The 20,447-nt window shown below is 36.5% G+C and overlaps 2 protein-coding genes across 2 annotated transcripts in view; one reads left to right on the top strand and one right to left on the bottom strand.

Moving 5' to 3' along the window:
* The window catches only part of LOC135223605 (uncharacterized), a 910,537-nt gene that overhangs the window by 106,163 nt on the left and 783,927 nt on the right, over nucleotides 1-20,447 (bottom strand). The gene's annotated exons all lie outside the window — the stretch shown is intronic.
* The window catches only part of LOC135223604 (uncharacterized), a 227,297-nt gene that overhangs the window by 36,242 nt on the left and 170,608 nt on the right, over nucleotides 1-20,447 (top strand). The window lies entirely within an intron of this gene.

The following is a 20,447-nucleotide window of genomic DNA, read 5'->3' as shown; positions in this document are numbered from 1 at the left end:
GCTTAATGGTTGAAATGGCTTGGGAATTCCCTGGCTAGTCGTGGATATATTCAATTCCACAATCTCTAAGCCACAAAGTATTCTGTTTGGCGGTATGATCCCAGTGCTTGAATCTTAATCCAATGCCATTGAAAATCAGCCATTGAAACGAAAAAAAATTCGTCTGAGTGAAATTGACTAATTGGGAACTTAACTAGAGCTACTGGCTCACTCACAGAAAGTGTAACTCTGTGTAAGAGCTCTTCAGTAACCTGTTGGATGTTGCGACAGTTGGATGTCGAATTCTTTTCTTGGGCTCTGCCATAGCCGTTGCTAACATTATTTTGTGTGGTTGAGTGAGTGTGGTTGTATTAACAATGCCTAAACCGTATACTTCCATTGAGATATCGTGTGAGTGTGATACAAGTTTACGAGGAAGGCCTTAAAACTGGTGTAATTAGCCAAAAAATTGGCGTGAAACAACGGAATGTCCAAAACATTCTGAAAACTTTTCGTGAATCGAGAGGGAAAGAAGTACCCAAGGGTAGGACCAGCACTGGGAGGCCCCTTATTATTAGTAAGAGGGAGTTAAGAGTTCTCGCCAGGAACATTGAGGTCTCAATGTTCCTGGCGAAAACTCTTAACCCCTTCTTACTAATAATAGGGGGCTTCCCAGTGCTGATCCTAGCCTTGGGTACTTCCTTCCCTCCCGACTCACGAAAAGTTTTCAGAATGTTCTGGACAGTCCGTTGTTTCACACCAATTATTTGGCTAATTACACCAGTTTTAAGGCCTTCCTCGTAAACTTGTATCACTCTCACACGATATCTCAATGGAAGTATACGGTTTAGGCATTGTTAATACAACCACACTCACTCAAACACACAAAATAATGTTAGCAACGGCTATGGCAGAGCCCAAGAAAAGAATTCAACATCCAACTGTCGCAACATCCAACAGATTACTGAAGTGCTCTTACACAGAGTTACACTTTCTGTGAGTGAGCCAGTAGCTCTAGTTAAGTTCCCAATTAGTCAATTTCACTCAGCCAAATTTTTTTTTGTTTCAATGGCTGATTTTCAATGGCATTGGATTAAGATTCGTGCACTGGGGATCATACCGCCAAACAGAATACTTTGTGGCTTAGAGATTGTGGAATTGAATATATCCACGACTAGCCAGGGAATTCCACCAGCCATTTCAATCATTAAGCAATCATAAAAAGAAAGTTACTGAATGTGGACACGTCTTGCAGGGCAAAGTTTGAAATGCGCTTGGGACGATCTGTACGAGTCCCTCCTGCAGCGGTTTTCAGATTCAATGCCAAGGACACTCCAGAAAGTCCATAAACGTTGTAGCATGCCTATCAAGTACTAGGGCAGGAGTTGGTGAGTATTCATTCCAAATTTTATGATGGTTGCTTTAATAATTGATTTTTCCTGAATATTTTTAGTTTGTTGTACTCTTTTTCTTCTTCCATCTTCCCTACCACGCAAAGTATTATGACTTCTACTGTATATATGTATATATATATATATATATATATATATATATATATATATATATATATATACATATATATACAAATTTTATATACCTACATTACTGATAAAAGACATAAGACAGAATATCCATATTTTCTTAAGTAATAGCATTAAAGTCACGGTTCAACTCCCGCTCCTGCTGGTCGCGAATCAGATTCCAGTTTTATGAAAGACACTTATTAATCGTCACGATGGTATAAAAAGTGATTTGGATGTAACTGGAATACACACACACTATATATATATATATACATACACAGACACACACACACACACACACACATATATATATATATATATATATATATATATATATATATATATATATATATATATATATATATATATAGTATATATATTCGCGTGCCGGCCGCGATCTCGTTTGGTCCATGGGTTGAAATATCAATTGGCTAAATTTGGGTGCCTTAGCAACGGGATAACTGAATAAGTGATTGCGTAGGGCCAACGAAAAAGGGAGACAGGGAACAGAAAGTAGTCGTTTGAGTAGCTGCCCAAAGATACTGGTTAAAAGAAAACACTATGCGTCCACTAAAATTAGTACCAAACAGTTATGAAGATGATAACTAAATTGGTTAGACTAATCCTAAATGTTAACACGTAGAGTAAAACTGGATTTCTTTGGCAGGCCTGATTCAGAACAGCTAAGAAAACACTCAAAATGAGTATGATTTCTGTTTCGGCAATTCCTTTGCAACTGTTATTTGCTTGAACATCGTTGAATGACACACAGATAGATACAACAGTACTGCCGGTACAATCTGCAAAATATTCGGAGTTGTAGTGACTGAACAATAGGGATATTGCAAAAAACTTTACTGTTGTGGTGCAAGCGCAAAGCAAAACTTCATTAACGTCTGCGAGTGGTTTTAAGTAAAATATTGCTCGACAGCTTGACGCCAAGAAACCACAACTACAACCACTTGTTAAAAATATGACTATTACTGCAAAAGAAATTTATATCACTGCACTGGGTCACGTTTCACTGGACTGGGAATTTAGGGAAACAAATTCAAAAGAGAGGTTTTGAAGATATATAGAGATGGAAAATTAGATTTATTTAAAGAATGGGAGCTGGGATTACAGACACTGGTTCTAAATCAAAAATACAGTTCTCTCGGCACATTACCTGATATGTCAGTGGACTTTGATGTTTTTTGTAGTGTGAGCCAGTGGGGATTATGGCTGATGTAAGAGTCTGTGTTAGGAAGGGCTCCTAGGTTTCAAGTGTAAGCCAAAGCCGGATGGGTCTCTCTCTCAACTCTAAAGGTGGACAACAGAGGTCCAAGTGATAGCTACGGGTGTAGGACTATCGTGGCAAGAGCCTCCTTCTTCTAATATGGCTCTCTACTGTATTGATTTGTAAGGGCAATCGTAGGCACTTATATCACTGTCTGCGTCAGCCATCGTGGATGTTTTCAAATAGCGACTTCTTTTGTTCGGCCATCAAAAGGGATATCCTTCAATTCCCCAAGTAGTGCTGGAAAGTGAACAACATTTCGACAGAAACGAGTGTCACAATCACCAACGAGCATGGTACCACTGTCAGGTTTCTAGCGTGGATCAGTTGGAAATGATCATCCGATTTCCAACTACCTACCTCTGTGAAAAGGCATTCTCTACCATGCTCCAAATCAAAACAACTTCCCGGAACCGCCTTTAAATTGGGTTGCTCTATGATATGAGGGTGGCTCTGACGAACACGAAGCCTAGATTTGAGAAACTAGTTGCGTATAAACAATGACAAAAATCACATTAAGATATATATATATATATATATATATATATATATATATATATATATATATATATATATATGATTGCTCTCCCCAGCCGTGCATATTTGAGTTTGTCCTTGGTATTTTCTTTTCTCAGATTTACTTTTTTCTTCTATGAACAATAACGGCACTTAGTTTTAGTTTTAAAAAATCAACAAAATAAAATTTAATAATCAAGCAGTACAATTAACTTTCTTGTATCCTAGTAATAATATATCGCTCAGGGGGTGCGGGACTGGCTTGATCTAACTACAGGGGGTGCTAGGGTCAGAAAAGGTTGTGAAACACTGGTCTACATATTTCGTGGGCAGTAGTTGTCTCATATAGGTAACTGGGTATTATATGATGATAGGATGCGAAAACCAAGAAGGATAGCAGATTTTGCTCAAAAGGTTGGAGAGAGATTTAGAGTGTATGGGAGCCTAAGTCGGAATTTAAAGAACGCATTGTTGAGCCAATTTTCCTCTTTTGAAGTAGAGTAAGAACGCTGATTTTGCATAGTCTCACAGAATAAGAATAGAAATGGCAAGAAATGTTGCAACATTCAAATAGTGTTTTATGGGCCTTTTATCTTCATATTATACTGTCATATTACAGTAAAAGACTTTTACATATATATTGCCGAGCATATTCGACCATACGGCACTAGTTTAAATTAAAATAAAACAAGCAGGCAATCCTCTTAACTTTAGTTGCTGGTTATCCCTCTGCTAGTGAAATCAAGTTGATATAAGCTGGGCTAATGAATCCTCGTAGATACACAGGTATACTTTTTATTTCCCAAACTAGCTAAACATGATATGTAACAAAATGATTAAAAATTACGTAAATAAAAGAACTAAGTCTGACCCTTAAAAGACCGTAAACTGTCATTCTACTCTCCCGAATTAGATTAAGTAAACTTTTCCCCTAAAACTCACGGTCTGATTTGTTATACATTTAAATAGTCAGGTCTTTTTAGAGAACCCATTCTCTTGTATAATGCCATGAACCCATCTGAAATTTTTGTTATATTCCCCAACATGGAAAAAAACGTTAAATAAACGTGTACACACTACACTTCTCTCTCTTTTCAAATGGAAACTTTTCCAAAGTCTTTTAAGTTACAATACTTTTACGATGGGTGTGTCCTCTAGACCTCTTCCAAAATTGTTCTATATCTTAACACCGACAAACAGAGAGCGTCACCTTCTCTAGGGCCTCGGGCTGTTGGGCCCCATACATTACATGCACAGACACACACATCTGGTCACGCCTTTGGAAATGGCATAGCCAACGAGAGCCACACACAAGCTCTAAGAGGTTATCAGCCTTATATTGCATTGTCACCAATTTTGACTGTTCTTTCAATTCAGCACTCTTTGAGGAATCAGTGCTTGTTGCTAATCCTTCCTGTCACTAAGCAGAGAAAGCTGAGATCTAACAATTCACCGCCACTTCTTTTAAGATGGCTTGGCCACCTATGTCCTTTGTGCACTCCTGTCACACACCACATCAGCAACTTGTATATAATGGTTCATAATGTTGGCAAGATAGCCCCCATGACACATATTTCGACTATCACTATGGATATCATAAACATAACCACTGGAATTGTGTAGCGTTCGCCGAAGAAGAATTCATCCGTCTCTAAGATAGGCGGAATTTATCGAATAGTTGTAGACCCAGGCTGAGCACGTAAACCATCTCGAAACAATTCAGCACGCGCCATTATTCAGCATCTGCGACCCTCGTAAATGTATCCAACACCCCCTCGTCGCCAAACAGTAGATTCAACGTTTTCCGATGAAGGAATTGTGGCCATCATCTCGTTGTCAAGGAAATATCCTGTGACTTCCATGCAAGTGCGTCTCGCAACCGCCTCGTAGAAGATTGTAGACCCTTGATTTGTCCCAGAACATATCCTGAGACGATCCACCGACGACATCTCATCCATTGCCTTTTGAAATGCATAGCAACCGAGAGCAGCTCCCAAGCTTTAAGAGGTTATCAGCCTTATATTGCATGGTCACCAATTTTGACTGTTCTTTCAATTCAGCACTCTTCGAGAAATCAGTGCTTGTCGCTAAGCCCACCGGTTACTAAGCGGAGAAAGCTGAGATCTAATATATATATATATATATATTATATATATATATATATATATATATATATATATATATATATTATATATATATTTGACCTCGGTCAATTGTGAGTTCGGGATATGAAGGAAAAACAGGAGAGATAAGTTTACATGCGTGCAATGTAGATATGGAAAAATAATAATCGAGGAAACGTTTAACACAGGTGTATTCTTCTTAGCTACACAGATAGCCTTTACTTGTAATTATTACGTTAACTATACTAGTACACAAGTGGACGGCAGGTTAGACCGTTATTGACACTACATGATGACACACGTCTTTGTGGCGGCCGACGGCGACTGTGGGGCACTGGGCACTTGTCTCGACCCTGTCTGTGTTGCATGGGACCCGCTAACGAACTGATTTTTTACCTCTGGTGTGACCTCTGTTTCTAATGCCCCCTTCACACGGCATCGTTATGCAAGAAGCTGATTGGTTATTCTGGCTCCTAAGACACAAAGGCCAAACAAGAAGGGATATTGTTATGCGTGGCACTATTTTGAACTGTCCAAGCCACGCCAACGTGTAACGTCTTTGGCGGTTGACTTCTGTTGTCACACATACACACAGTATCACTTATATATATATATATATATATATATATATATATATATATATATATATATATATAATGTGTGTGTGTGAGTGTGTGTGTGCATGTATATATATATATATATATATATATATATATATATATATATATATATATACTGATTCGATACAGTTTTGAATATGCCTCTCCGTGTTATTCTGAAGTCCCGTGAAACCGATGTAAGTGATATTGTGTGTATGTGTGACGACAGAAGTCAACCGGCAAAGACGTTACACGTTGGCGTGGCTTGGACAGTTCAAAATAGTGCCACGCATAACTATATCCCTTCTTGATTGGCCCTTGTGTCTAAGGAGCCAGAATAACCAATCAGCTTCTTGCATAACGATGCCGTGTGAATGGGGCATTTGAAACAGAGGTCACACGCGCGTGCTCACACACACACACACACACACACACACACATATATATATATATATAATCAACACATGAATTTTTATCACATTACCATGATATTTCATACACAAACATTAAGCTACGGATGCCGTTTAATATCTAATTCGCGCTACTTCGGGAATATCACCGAAGGGTAATTATAGGTACCTAAGTACTCAAACTCCCGAAAATACCCATCAACGTCTTATATTTGACGTTCTAGACCACATGTATGTCGGTTGGTGTGGTGTATCAAATCCTTGTCACAGTCTTTGAAAAAATTTTCAGTTGTTCTTTGATAAGAGTTGTTTTTTTTTTCTAACTATTTATCCAGATTATGGAAAAGTAACAACCATATTTTCTTGCATCATGTTAAAAGAAACATCTGATCAGATTTTCATGTTGACAGGAGTCTGGATCCAGATCCAGCATTTTATTCGACGCAAAATTTAATGCTGGTCTCACTTAAATTTAAAAAAAAATAAAACCTTCATGCTGTTTGCGAAATAAAATGTAAATGATACAGAGTATCTTCGTAACTATTCTGATCGCATGGTCGTATTCATGAAAAAAATGAAAAATCAACACTGGGTATAAGGGAAGCCGTGTTGACCTTATCGGTTGAGGTTAGCAACCTCACACAGCCCTTTCGAGTTCTTTTTATAATAATTATCGATCTGAGTTTAGCGAAAAATCCAAAGACATAATTTCCACGCGTTGATTATTCTTAACACCGAGCATCATACCACCAATATGAATATTTCGTTCAAAAGAAAAATACTGGCAACTAGAAAAGTTGTTAACAGACGAGAAAATAAGTGGCCCACCCATGCAGGAAATCAATCATCAGTGTCAATAATGAGTGGTTGAACACAATCTTTTAATTGTCTGTTCAGGTAGTTCAAAAAGCCCTTAATTTTACAGCTGTCAGAATTTTAGCCCAATTAACCATCAACCACTAGAGGGGAATTTATGTTGAAACTTTTTCCCTAAACCACACACAAGTGTGGTTGTACTTGCAGTGTATTATTAGCACATTGTTGGCAACTTTCATATTAACCGATAAAATACTACAAGATTGCAAAAGCTAAACAACCAGCTAGGTAAGTATAACATATACATGAGCGAAGAGATGCTGTTTTGTTCTCCAAAATCTATCTGATCTGACTAACGGTAACTAAAGAGATTTTGGGCAACACTGGGAGAAAATCGAAACTGCGATCCATCCAAGGCTTACCAGTAGTTATTTGTAGCTTCATGATCATCAAATATAACTGTAAAGCCTAAGAATTCCTGTATCTTTACAGACTAATATTAATCATTCATGAAAAATTCAACAACCTCATTCTAAGAGAGTATTCATTTCACGGTAACAGGTAACAAATCTTCAATGAAAATTAATACTCTCACTGAGAACCTGTAAATCATTAGGCATTGCATTAACCTGTAAATGTGTTAGTTCATCCTTTGATCGATTTCTAGTGCTTCATAGAGCGGCAAATAACAACGGCAGCAACAGAAGCAAAAAATAACCACACGAATGAGAATAAAATATACATGATGTAACAGCAACCATACCTTGAGTAACGTTAAAGCAATAAATGTGTCCTACTGACACCCAACCAAGTTCTCTCTAAACTCATTTCAGTTAATGAAATTAGACGACAGAAAGAAGCTAGATGCCTTACCTTGAGCATTTATACATAACTGTTTACACTGATATTGAGTTGGATTGACATCCCTTCAACTGTGTAGGATAACAAGCCAAGTGTGGCGCACACTGATGGATAGACACACGGACAAGACAGAAAGACAGACGATCTCCCTTCATGCGCATCAATACATGAAAGTGTATCAAGTTTGACAGATCCAAACTGTGTAGGATGAGTGGCAATGACATGGTTACTGATGGATAGACCGACAGTTGATCTCCCTTTATGTGCAAGTATCCAATTAAGTCAGGTAGTATCAAACACTTATAAACTATGTAGTGGAACAGTGTATATATATTATATATATAAACATTTTTATCATTACCAAAACCATGACCTATTTTTAAGTCACATATAAATATCTCCTTGTTTATCCCCTTACCTTAATAATCTGTACATCATCGCTTATCTACATAGAACTCCCAATTATTGTTCATGAACATCCATTGAAATTAAGTATACCAATGTTCAAATGAATGTTATTTTTCCAAGACATGTCACTTATATAATTTATGTTTGCCACACCTATCAAAATACAATAAAGGTGTAGAATAGTTGCACATTTCCTCGTCAAGACAACGCTAACCGCTTTTTTACATTTTTCATTGTTTTGTATCATAGTACATATCAGCGCCCTTACAACTGCCAACTACCACCCACCCCCTCTCATTTATAATAGACGTTAAAACAGTCATATATTTTGTCATTAGTCTCCCATATACCTCTCTTTCTCTCTCTGCGGTATATGAAAGTCAATTCTATTAGACAAAAACAAAATCAAAAGCTCTTCCAGGAGAGGGATAGTTCGTCAAACTGAGAAAACAGCGTTGCCTAACTCATGCCACTTGAGCTACTTAAATAACTTCTTAGATAGCCATGAAAGAAACCATGTAGGAGAGGACAAGGTTGAGTTTAAGAGAAAAAAGTTGCAAATTTACTATTTCATCACCTGAGGATGGAAACGTCAGCAGAATTGACAATCAGAAATAGTGTCGGCCCTTAGAGAGGCCATAAACAACTGATATTCGGTAATTCCCTTTGCTTTAACTTTAGAAAATGGAAGGCCATTATTCTCGTTTTTATGAATGAAAAAACTAACAAATATTATCATTCTTATCCGATGAAAAAGAGAAATCTGGATACAAATAAACTTGTTAGTGTTACACCAATATATCCTCGTTTTTGTCTATACTAGAATAAATGTCCATTGTTCTTTTGTGAAGAGACTGTTACAGCTTCAGTTATCTAGTACATGCATGTCATCCTTACTGTGACCCTCTTGATTACTTGAAATCATCACTAATATAAAGGTTTCTATCACAAGGTAACATGAGTGGTTCAGCTATAAAAATTACCTGATTGTCTTTGTGGTGTATTTTTCAAGATGTCAAGTGGTTATATTCATACCTACTGTTAATCAGGTTATCTTCAGTGACTTTTTATCTGTTCTTGTGAGTAGACAGTCTGTAAAATTTAATAGATTTTTCTGTCGCATGTTATTTCGCTTCCCTTTCAATAACTACGGGTTGCCTAACGTAAATATCCGATATTTTATCTTATTTCAAGAGAGGATAGAGAGGTCTAAGATAGCATACACTTATGGAATGTATGTCACCCATGTTACCACTATATTTTCGACTTATAGGTACGTAGTCCTTAGAATGCCTAAAATACTCGGATAAAAAAGCCTAAGCAATAGTTGTAATAAAAGGTAAAAAACGACACAAATGTATGCGTATTAGTGCTCTCTCTCTCTCTCTCTCTCTCTCTCTCTCGTACAACCCCACAAACCTTTCCATGTTAGTGTCTCATGAGTCTGGATTTGGGCTCCAAACTGACTCCTGAGGATCTGCTCCTCACTACCCAATTTTCTTAGGAGTCCAACATTCTTAATTATGGTGGCTGTAGCCAGCAGTACACTTTTGTGGAGCAAATCTGATTCGAGGTTTGCGCATCTATTCCCCTCTGTTTCTCCCTACACCATCTTATCAACAGTCTATGTACCCTGTTGCTCCAACAGCATATCCAGGAAGCGCTTCTTACAAGTGGGAAGAATTATATAATAATACCAGTCATAAATCTCATAACACCAGACAAAAGCTAGACATTACTTCCCATGAATTTTTCAAAATTGCCTCAGCAGATCACCCTAGTACAATAAAAGCCGACATAAGCGCCTGGAAGAAACAGTGTCTACACGCCCTTACAGGAAAAACACTCGTCGAATACCCTAACGACATATGAATTCCAGCTGAATCTCACTCTTACTTATAAGAAATGAACAACAGACATCTGCTTGCAGATTGAACTAAAAGAGGGAAAATATTGATAAGGAAAGCTGAAAAAAATTCCTACAAATTGAACTCTGATGATGTAGCAATAATTTTCTACACACAATGAATTTTATTATTATTATTATTATTATTATTACTATTATTATTATTATTATTATTATTATTATTATTATTATTATTATTATTATTATTATTAATGCTGCTGTTGTTCTTAAACATAATACTTTTTCTATTCAATCATGATGGTGGCTAGGAATAATTCTGCGACTGAAGCAAAATGCAAAAAGAGAAGTAAATTAGACCACCATTAGATTCCTTATTGGAACTAAATATAAAATTTCCCACTTTTGGCCTCCACTCGTTTCTCTGGACTACTTGGAGGGAACGTACAGAACTTGACCACACGAATAAAAGAAAAAAAATAAAAAAATACTGATATGCCTTATTAGCCAGCACTTGGAGCCGCCAAACCTGTCATGAGTAGTAGCCACCGCCCGAGATGTATAAGACAGATGACCTTTTACCTTTGGGGTAAATGTGAGGAGAGAAATTGGGAAGAAAAGGAGAAATAATTAAATCAGCACCAAACATTAGCTGTGGCTTTTCACTTACATAAATGGACGATGAAATTTTTTGGAGAATCTTTGTCAGTGGAAAAAGTATGCAGATATTATGAGACAAAGGCTAAACAGCAACTGAATCATAAGTACCTAATGTCTTTGTAATCTAAACTAGTATACAGATTTGATGAAAAAATCTATATAAGTAAAATTCAATACGAATATAAACTTACTTGTGCATAATATGTAAAATCTAAAATTTGTAGTTGAAAATAATGATGAAAATATAAACTCCCATCTATAACCACTGAATGATGGCAGAATTTATCATGTTTCCCACATACAAAGTTTCTAAATTCTATAATAAATATAAAACTCCTTAACAATTTTGAGACACACCTAAACTAAAAACAAAACTCTAACTTCTTTCTCATACCGATAATGAGGAGCAGGAATGTCATAATGGACTAATGGAGATTCATGAAGGAAAATACCAGTACCCCTTGAAAAAAATATTCATGCTAATAAAATCAAATTACGAAAAATAAATATTCCACAATGCTCAAACTGACCATGAATTCTTCTCTACATAAGTCTGGTATTATTATTCGGACTGTCGAGAAAGAATTAGTTTCTGACGGAGGAAAAAACTAAACAGTATGGAATGAATAAAAAACCGAATTTTGATGGAATTTGGGGACGTTTATTTCTGTCATTAAATTCCCATGAAAATCGGTATCCTTAAGAAATGAACATTAGCGAAAATGTCTGTGTTAAAAGGTGCGTAAGGGGTGGGGTGGGGGTGGGTTGTGGGGAAGGAGGGAAAAGAAAAAAGAGAGAGAAAGAATACCAATATTATAGCCACGTGTTAAGATCCTTCAAAAGCAGAATGCATTATCACGATCAGTTTACACAAAACCGAAGCAACTGGTATCTGGTTAACCACATTCTGCGAGTCTAAGCGTGTGCAACTCATTTTTTGCCACGAAATTTCAAATCCCTCAGAATATTACATATAACATATCAACATTTCCTGAAGACTATGCAAAATACTTATGTCACACTGGTCCGTACTCTCAAAGGCCAGTTAATCTTTAAATTATACTTTGAGATCTTTCTAACAGTAGTGAAACGAATGGAACTGTTTCTTTTTTAACAAAATATCCTTTTATGTTTTTCTTTCGGAATGACAGTTTACTGACAGGTATTTGAAAAATAAAGTTGAACTATTAAGGACACTATGACACAATCAATTTATATTCTTCCAAGAATATGAGAGAGAGAGAGAGAGAGAGAGAGAGAGACTGCGCATAAGAATTATAGTCAACTCTGCCTTGTGTATGTTGTATGGATGAAGGAACAAAAGAGGCAGAAGAATTTTTTCAAGTTACCATAACTGTCGCGTATGAGTATTAAGCGAACCGAGCAACTCAAGGGGGAAGGCATAAATATGAAGGAAAGTTAGCGCCATGCAATACGGGGCCCTTCGAAATCTTGTATGGTAACAAATATTTTGGAGTAAACATTGTGCGTCCCTGCTAAAGAGTTTAAATTATTTTAGTAGACACCATATGGTGTATTAAATTAGTTATTAGAGGAAACATAGCTATGGCAGTAATCTTCAGCGATTTACGAGCTATCAAGAGACGCGGTGATTGAAAGTATAAAATACTAGAAAACTCATGGCTAAGCAAATTCATGCAACACTATTTAAAAAGTAAATTACTGATTTTTCTGTTCATTACCACGCAAACCCCTAAAAAACTAGATAGTATTTACCGGTGATGGAAACATAAGAATTAGAATATTTCACTCACTGATCGTGAAAGATTGTATTTAAAAACATAATATACATAAATCACCCTCGAGAAAAGAGAACGTATTGTATATAAAATCATTGTTCTCGAGTTTTACATAAATCCCTAACTGAAGGACATAAGTGCACTATGCAAATCAAGGAAGAAGAAGCAGAACACTTGGATTATTTTTCTCCCGCTAAAATACATCTACATTAAAGTAATAAGGCTGGGAGACGAAAATGTCGAAGGATTGTGCATTAATATATAAATGAAATGTGATTATCGTTTCCAATTCCATAAACATTTTCCAGGACATTGCCATTCATGAATGAATAAGAATTATACTTTTAAAATGTGACTCATAAGTTAGTTTTTTTCAACAGTGCGATATCCATGTTAGTGGGACGACCAAACTCTCCAAACAATCCCAAATCGAACTCGGTTACAGAGTGGGGACCTGACCTTTTACAGCTCGTTCGGGTTGGCCCATGTCCCTCAGTGTGAGGCACCTCTAATGTCTACCAGAGAGTTGCTAATGCATCTTCCGGTATATTTTGCATCTTCCAAACTTGGATGGTCTGGGATGCAGCTTAGATATTTGTCGAGCTTAATCTTAAACACATCTACGCTCACTCCTGATATGTTCCTCAGATGAGTTGCCAACGCATTGAATAGACGCTGCATTATCGATGCTGGTTCCTATACTCTGTTTTTTTCCATCTGTCCATCCGCCTGTGGTGTTTTAGTATGGTAACACTGCGTCCCGTGCTTTGGATAGTTACATTCAGCTTACATTCAACAATTATAATAATATCCTATTTCGATTATTAACGGTGTAATTCGCATACAGTAAATTATTAAAACACTTTTCAGTTGCAAATGTACACCCAGATATCCTTTTATTTACCTAAAACTTACACATAGCGTACCTATCTAAAGCCCGGGACGCAGTGTTACCATACAAAACACCACAGGCGGATGGACAGATGGAAAAAAACAGAGTATAGTGGATTAATGTCCTGTGTGCTTTCCCTAGTTTTCCTGGTCTAGTTTTGGGCACTATTAATCTAACTCTGCTTGTCCTTTCTAATATTTTTAGCTCCATGATGTTTTTGGTAATTTCTTCTATCTGTGTCCATGCCTGTATTATCAAGTAGCGCTCTCTTCTCCTTTCTAGACTATATAATTTTAGAAATTGTAATATTTCCCAGTAGTCAAGGTCCTTAACTTCTATTCTAGCTGTAAAGGACCTTTGTCCACTCTCTATTTGTGCAATATCCTTTTGGTAGTGTTGTTACCATATCATATTGCAATATTACAGTGGACTACGTACATACATTTTATAAAGCATAATCATGTGTTCGGCTTTTCTTGTTTTGAATCCCATTTTTGCTTTGCATTTTGCCAATAGTATTGCTATTTGATCACTGCATAACATGTTCCTATTCAACATCACACCAAGGTCTTTAAATGCATATAGCATTCCTTTTTTTATCTCCATAATTTATTGATTCAAATTTATCAGAGTTTAATTACATCCTATTTACTTCTGCCCATTCATATATTTTGTTTAGGTCTCTTTGTAGTGAGTTCCTATCTTCATCACAAGTAATTTCTCTACATATTCTTGTGTCATCAGCGAAACTACTCACTACCGAGTCCTTAACATCACTGTCTATGTCTGCAATCAAAATAACAAACAGCAATGCAGCTTAGCTTCATCCGATTTCTCATCGTTTGCAATCACTGTCTGTTTTCTGTTTTCTAAAAATTCTTTTATCCATCCTCCTACTTTGTCCACAATATTATGTTTTCTAATTTTCTTCACTAATATATTATGATCTACCTTTTCAAAGCTTTTGCAAATTCATCAATATCTATGGCCGATAAACATCACTATTTTCATCTCTTATTTGTGTATTATTATCCTCCTTATCAATTCTAGGGGTAAATTCTCTCTCATAGCTTTCTGCTAATATGTTGCATATTTCCTTTTTTCCATTCGTTAATTGCCCTTCATTTCTTAGAGGGCCTATTTCTACTCTTCTTTTATTCATCTTTTTCGCATACGAGTAAATTAATTTGGAGTTTTGCTTGATATTTTCTAGGGTCTTTTCTTCTAAGCCCCATTTTTCATTTTCTCTTAATTGTATAATCTTTTGTTCTGCATTCTCTATCTTACTTTTTAGTTCCATTACTTTCCATGCATTCTTTTCTTTTGCAAAACCTTTTTTCCACTTTATGATTTTCTGGAACAATAGATCCTTCTGTCTCTTGGTATGCAAGACTGATGTTTACTTTTCTTCTTCGGTATATACTTATCCACTATTTCTTTAATATTTTATATAAAATCTCCGTATTTACGCGTATATTATAACTTACGAATATGTTTTCCCAGTCTTTGTTTAATTCTTCATATATTTCTGACCATTTTATATTCTTACTATAGAAATGGAATTTTCTATATCCTTCCCACATTTGCATCTGCTTATCTCTGTTTTCACTTGCTTTGGAACCGACTGTTAATTCTATGACATTACGGTCTGAAATACTTGTATTATACACTATTATTTCTTTAACATAATTCACAAATACTAGGTCTAAAATATTATTCTTTCTTGTTGGCAGGAGTTCCACGTTGGCCGAGTGCATTTCGCGTTCGGTTACCTACCCGGTGGTCCGAAGTTCGATTCTCGGCTCGGCCAACGCGGAACCAGAGGAATTTACTTCTGGTGATAGAAATTCATTTCTCGATACAATGTGGTTCGGATCCCACAATAAGCTGTAGGTCCCGTTGCTAGGTAACCAATTGGTTCCTAGTCACGTAAAAATAACTAATCCTTCGGGCCAGCCCTAGGAGAGCTGTTAATCAGCTCAGTGGTCTGGTAAAACTAAGATATACTTAACTTTAACTTGTTGGCAGGTGATTTATTTGCTGAATGTTGTGTTCTAGTAGCATATCTAATAGCTTTTCAAATTGCCTCTCATCTTCTGCACTAATATTACTCTCTTTTTTATATGTATAAATACAACCACAATCTCCTATTCGTTCTTTCCAGTCTACAAAGGAAAGTTTAATTCTCCGGATTGGAGTATAATCCAGTGTTTGTGATATCTACTTATATCATCCAATTTTTCTATTATTATGTTAAACTCTTTAATATTAGGTGGTCTGAATATTACGATGTTCATTAATTTTTCAGATTCAAAATCTAACGCTATTAATTCACATTCTGTGTTATTATATTTTTCACATATTTTTCCCTGATTTATGTCTCTCCCAAATATCGCGGTTCCCCTTGATTCCTATTTTTTCTATCTGATTTGTAAGTTTGGCGCCCCTTTATCTGATCATCATTACCAGTCTCTTGGGAATACCAGGTTTCACTTACATTCATTATATCTATTTTTCCAGTTTGGGTTAGTTCTTCTAGAACTCTAATTATATTTTTGAGTTACTCGTAACTAAACCCTGCACATTCATCACTATGATGGTTTGCGCGTTATCCCCATCATTTAATATGGGTAATAATAAGGATTTTCCCATGTCTCTTTCTTTTTTTGATATGTTGTCCTTTTCTTCATTTCAAGAAATTCTGAATTAAAAAAATCCAACTTTTCCAATACATTTGATCTTCCATCTTCATATTCATTCATTTTGTGTTGGCGGGTAGACAAAAAACAAATGTATAACGAAAAGAGAGGCAAATAATAGAAAACAAAAAACACAACAATGGAATTAAATGGCAAACATGAGGCAAATATACCTGATTTTCCACAGCTTTCTACTTTATTAAACTCATGCCACAGGAAAAATGTGAGGTGCGGAAGAGTGCAATTTTGATAGTTCTAGGACTGCAGTTGAAATGTGGTTAACAATTATTAATGCCAGCAAGTGTCTACGGTCCATGTAAGATACAAACGAAAAGTAAAGAAATGTGTTCAAGGATTAACTGAATCATTGACAAAATGATCCACCAGTATACCGTGAAATTTTCCAACACAGATCCCTAACTTTGATGACAGTCTTTTCAGCTTTTTTCTATGAAGCATGGATTATCTATTCAGAGAATCCTCTTTAATTTCACGTAATACATTTGCTATGGCATTTGGCTTTTGTATCAAGTTCGTGTCAAAGTAACTCTAATTTATTAGCTGCCCATTCACTAGCAGCCTTGCCTCTCAGTCCAGGCTTTGGTAGGCGGCGCTTCAAAACCCTAAGTGCCTATTGACGATGAGGCGAGGCCCCTTCAAACAGTCATTTGTCTTTTAGCAGCCGATGAGTGAGGACCATGTCTCTCGTGATCAACGACAGCGAATGGTACACCTTAGCGCTTTTTACTGTTGTGTATGTTAACGCAAACACTAAACGCAGAAAAAAATGAATTTTGGGTTAAGAAATGGCTATTAGAAACTGAACATTTTTCCTATGCCAGTTTATTAAAGGAACTGAAATGCGACCCCGTAGACTGGCAAAATTACATGAGCACGGATAGTGTCATTTTACTTATTATTACAAAAGGTGATTTCTTGTTTCATGTTGTCTATAAGCAATTCGTATGCTTTCCCTTTGTGTGCCCTGTCACAATAGTTCGGGCTCCGAATATTCCACAAACGTTCGTTATCTTTATGTAACTGAATGAAGTCTGCCCAAAAAGACTTGTCAATCCAAACATCAGCCATATTTGATGTTTGTTCACAAGTCTGTGATGTAGAATTTGCCTAATGAATGAATTACATTCCCGAAGGTCTGGCCAAAGTAAACTCCATTCACGCGCAAATTTGTAGTCCCGATCGAAAAGGGTCGGGACGTAATGTGAATGGCCTATGAAGGACCCACCAAACAGCCTAACTGTACAGCTTGGACGATGAAGCCAGAACCACCGAGAAACACTGCCAATAACACTGGGACATAGCCTAACCCGCCCACTCGTCCAAACCTCAGAAGCCCGGGTCTTAGTGAAAAGAGCAGCTTAATAACTAGCGCAAAAAGTCCCTCTCGTTAACACAAATTATCTGTTGACATACATTCAGCAAAATGCTGCTCTATATCATATGAGTTACTTCAAACTTTCATCTGATAACCCCTGAAAAATATTTGCCACCTGAAAGCCTGACGTCGACATTATTCGTCCCCCGGCGTGACTATTCTGCCTGGCGAGTGAAGATAAAAGTGAAAATAGAAGGCAGTTCAACTGGAATATGACTTTAAAATCTGGCCTTAGATCATTCAAGAATCGCCAAGGCAATTCTGAAAGCCCAACAAATACCGTTATTGCCATCCGAGATATGACATCAGGGTACATTGTTATTCACTTTAGAAAGCTCGAGAAAGAGCACATTGAACTGAAAATAAAACAAAACGTGGGAGTAATTACCGTATAAGCATAATAATAATATGCCTTATTTATACCTACAAGTGGATTCCAGAAATTGTTGGCGATTTTTCGTTGGGAGCGGAATGACTCATCCGGGGATAAGTCTGTCTGACCGACTTACTTGCTGATTGGTTGGCCCCAGATCCCAGGAGTTCCCATTATCATCTATTTTCAGGCGAGATTTCCTGCTTACTTATAATAATGCAATAATGATAAACAGCTGGAATCTTTACTCTAGCAACGCTTAAATAAAAACTAACTGAGAGAACTAGTCATTCTCTTAATTTAGTTAGACCTGAGAGCAACTTGTTTTTTCTTTGGCGGGGGGGGGGGGGGGGGGGGGGGGGGGGGGGGGGGGGGGGGGGGGGTGTATTTAATAGGTCTTGTACAAATACATTACAATGACTGACTAAGTGGACGCTTTGGCACTGATTCACAAACAGTCTTATAGTGTTTCATAGTTATTTGAAACTCAAGTGACAGACAATTCAGAAGAATAATGTACAGAGAAAAATGTACAGCAGGTACAGAGGATGTTGTAAACTCCGACCTGAGTTTTTACAAATGATTATGCTCACTAAAATCCAGTTATTTTATAGTTTTCGGTAGAAGTATTCGTCATTACTTTTAAAATATTCATAATAGGTAAATGGTAAATTATATGCAAGATTCAAATCTCCTGATGCTAAACACTAAATTTAAAAAAAAAAATCCTTTTAAGCGGCCAATTCTCCGATCTGTTGCTGGACTGCGGTTTAAATCTCTGTCTATTTCTTCTCTGAATCGGAGAGGGTGGCCACTGCAGGGACTCACGTGGGTCTTAGAACATTTTTTTCCCTTTTGTACTGTAGAGTTCTAGCCTCCATCTGTGAGCGTCAGAATTATTCCAGGATAAAGCATGGGAATGAATCACTTAAGGTATTTATCCATAGGAATAGAAGTACTGGACAGTATAACTCGTTGCAGAGTTATAAAAATAATGATACTAAAGCCGATAACGATACAACTCCACAAGCCCCTAGTAAGTGCAATTAAAAAATATGCAGCTCGTAATATGATCGGTAAAATTAGCATCAATGGTTTTGTTAAGCGTTGTTGATATATTACCTTCCTCGAGGACCAAATACTACGTATATATTGGTGCTCGGTGTATCAAGGGGCAAGAGAATACAACCTCCCTTGAATTTCGCTGCTTCATAAGCAAAGAATAACGCCATCTAAAATCAATCTTGCTAAGAAGAAATAATTGCCAGAATACTGTTTTTTTATGTACCTATTACAAGAAACACTAATTTACTTTAAACCCTTCCGAAGCAACAGAAAAAACTGAGATTATGTTCAAGCACTATCTCTAATCAGTGCAGTTGTGCATAGTCATTTTACCATACATAATACGTCGGGATACTCTTAAATGAATGTGGCATGATTTTTCATTAAAAATCTGCTAAGACTGAACTCCAGGTGGTTTGGCTTTCCCTCATTTACTATAAATTTATGAGACATGTGAAGTGGCCTCACAAAATAAATGTGATGTAAAAACGCAATTAACAACTAAAGGTACATAACTCGCCAATGAATCCAGATTGGAAGAACAAAAACTTGCTCTCTCGTCCTACAGGAACGGTTCGTGCATAATAAACCAATTATGCAATTTTCCATGGACACCTACAAGAGATATTTGCCGCACCAAATTTATCTGGTGTTTAGGCGCCTAGCTGTGGAGTTTCAAAAACTCAAGAGAAAAGAAAGGGAACAGCATCCCATAAAAAAAATACCAGTTTACAAACGTAATGGATAACATCCTATGATGCCACTTGGGGGAAAATTCATAAATAATGAATATATATACATACATATAAATGGTATAATATATATACACATATATATATATATTTATTTATTTATATATATATATATATATATATATATATATATATATATATACATATATATGTATTATACAATTAAAGTCTCTCATCAAATAAACAACCCAACTTATACTTCTCAATGGAATTCAACTCTGCTGTAAAGTCCGCTTTCTAGGATTCACAAAAATTAGTTACGGAGTGTCAATAAAAAAACTGTTCTTTATAAATGTGAGAACTACAATTTTGCCTTCAACACGACACCAGCGGTATCATAAAATATCATTAAATCGGTTTTACTCAGATACTTAATATTCTGGCCTTTACTTCTGCATTTATCCATATCACCAAGACAATATCTTTTACTCCCTTTTATCATGAGCAAGTAACATATTCAGTGGTAAACCAG

The sequence above is a fragment of the Macrobrachium nipponense genome, chromosome 10 (assembly GCF_015104395.2).
Source record: "Macrobrachium nipponense isolate FS-2020 chromosome 10, ASM1510439v2, whole genome shotgun sequence".
In the NCBI taxonomy this organism is placed as follows: domain Eukaryota; kingdom Metazoa; phylum Arthropoda; class Malacostraca; order Decapoda; family Palaemonidae; genus Macrobrachium; species Macrobrachium nipponense.
The sequence above is the reverse complement of the archived record's forward strand: the minus strand, read 5'-3'. Positions and strand labels throughout refer to the sequence as shown.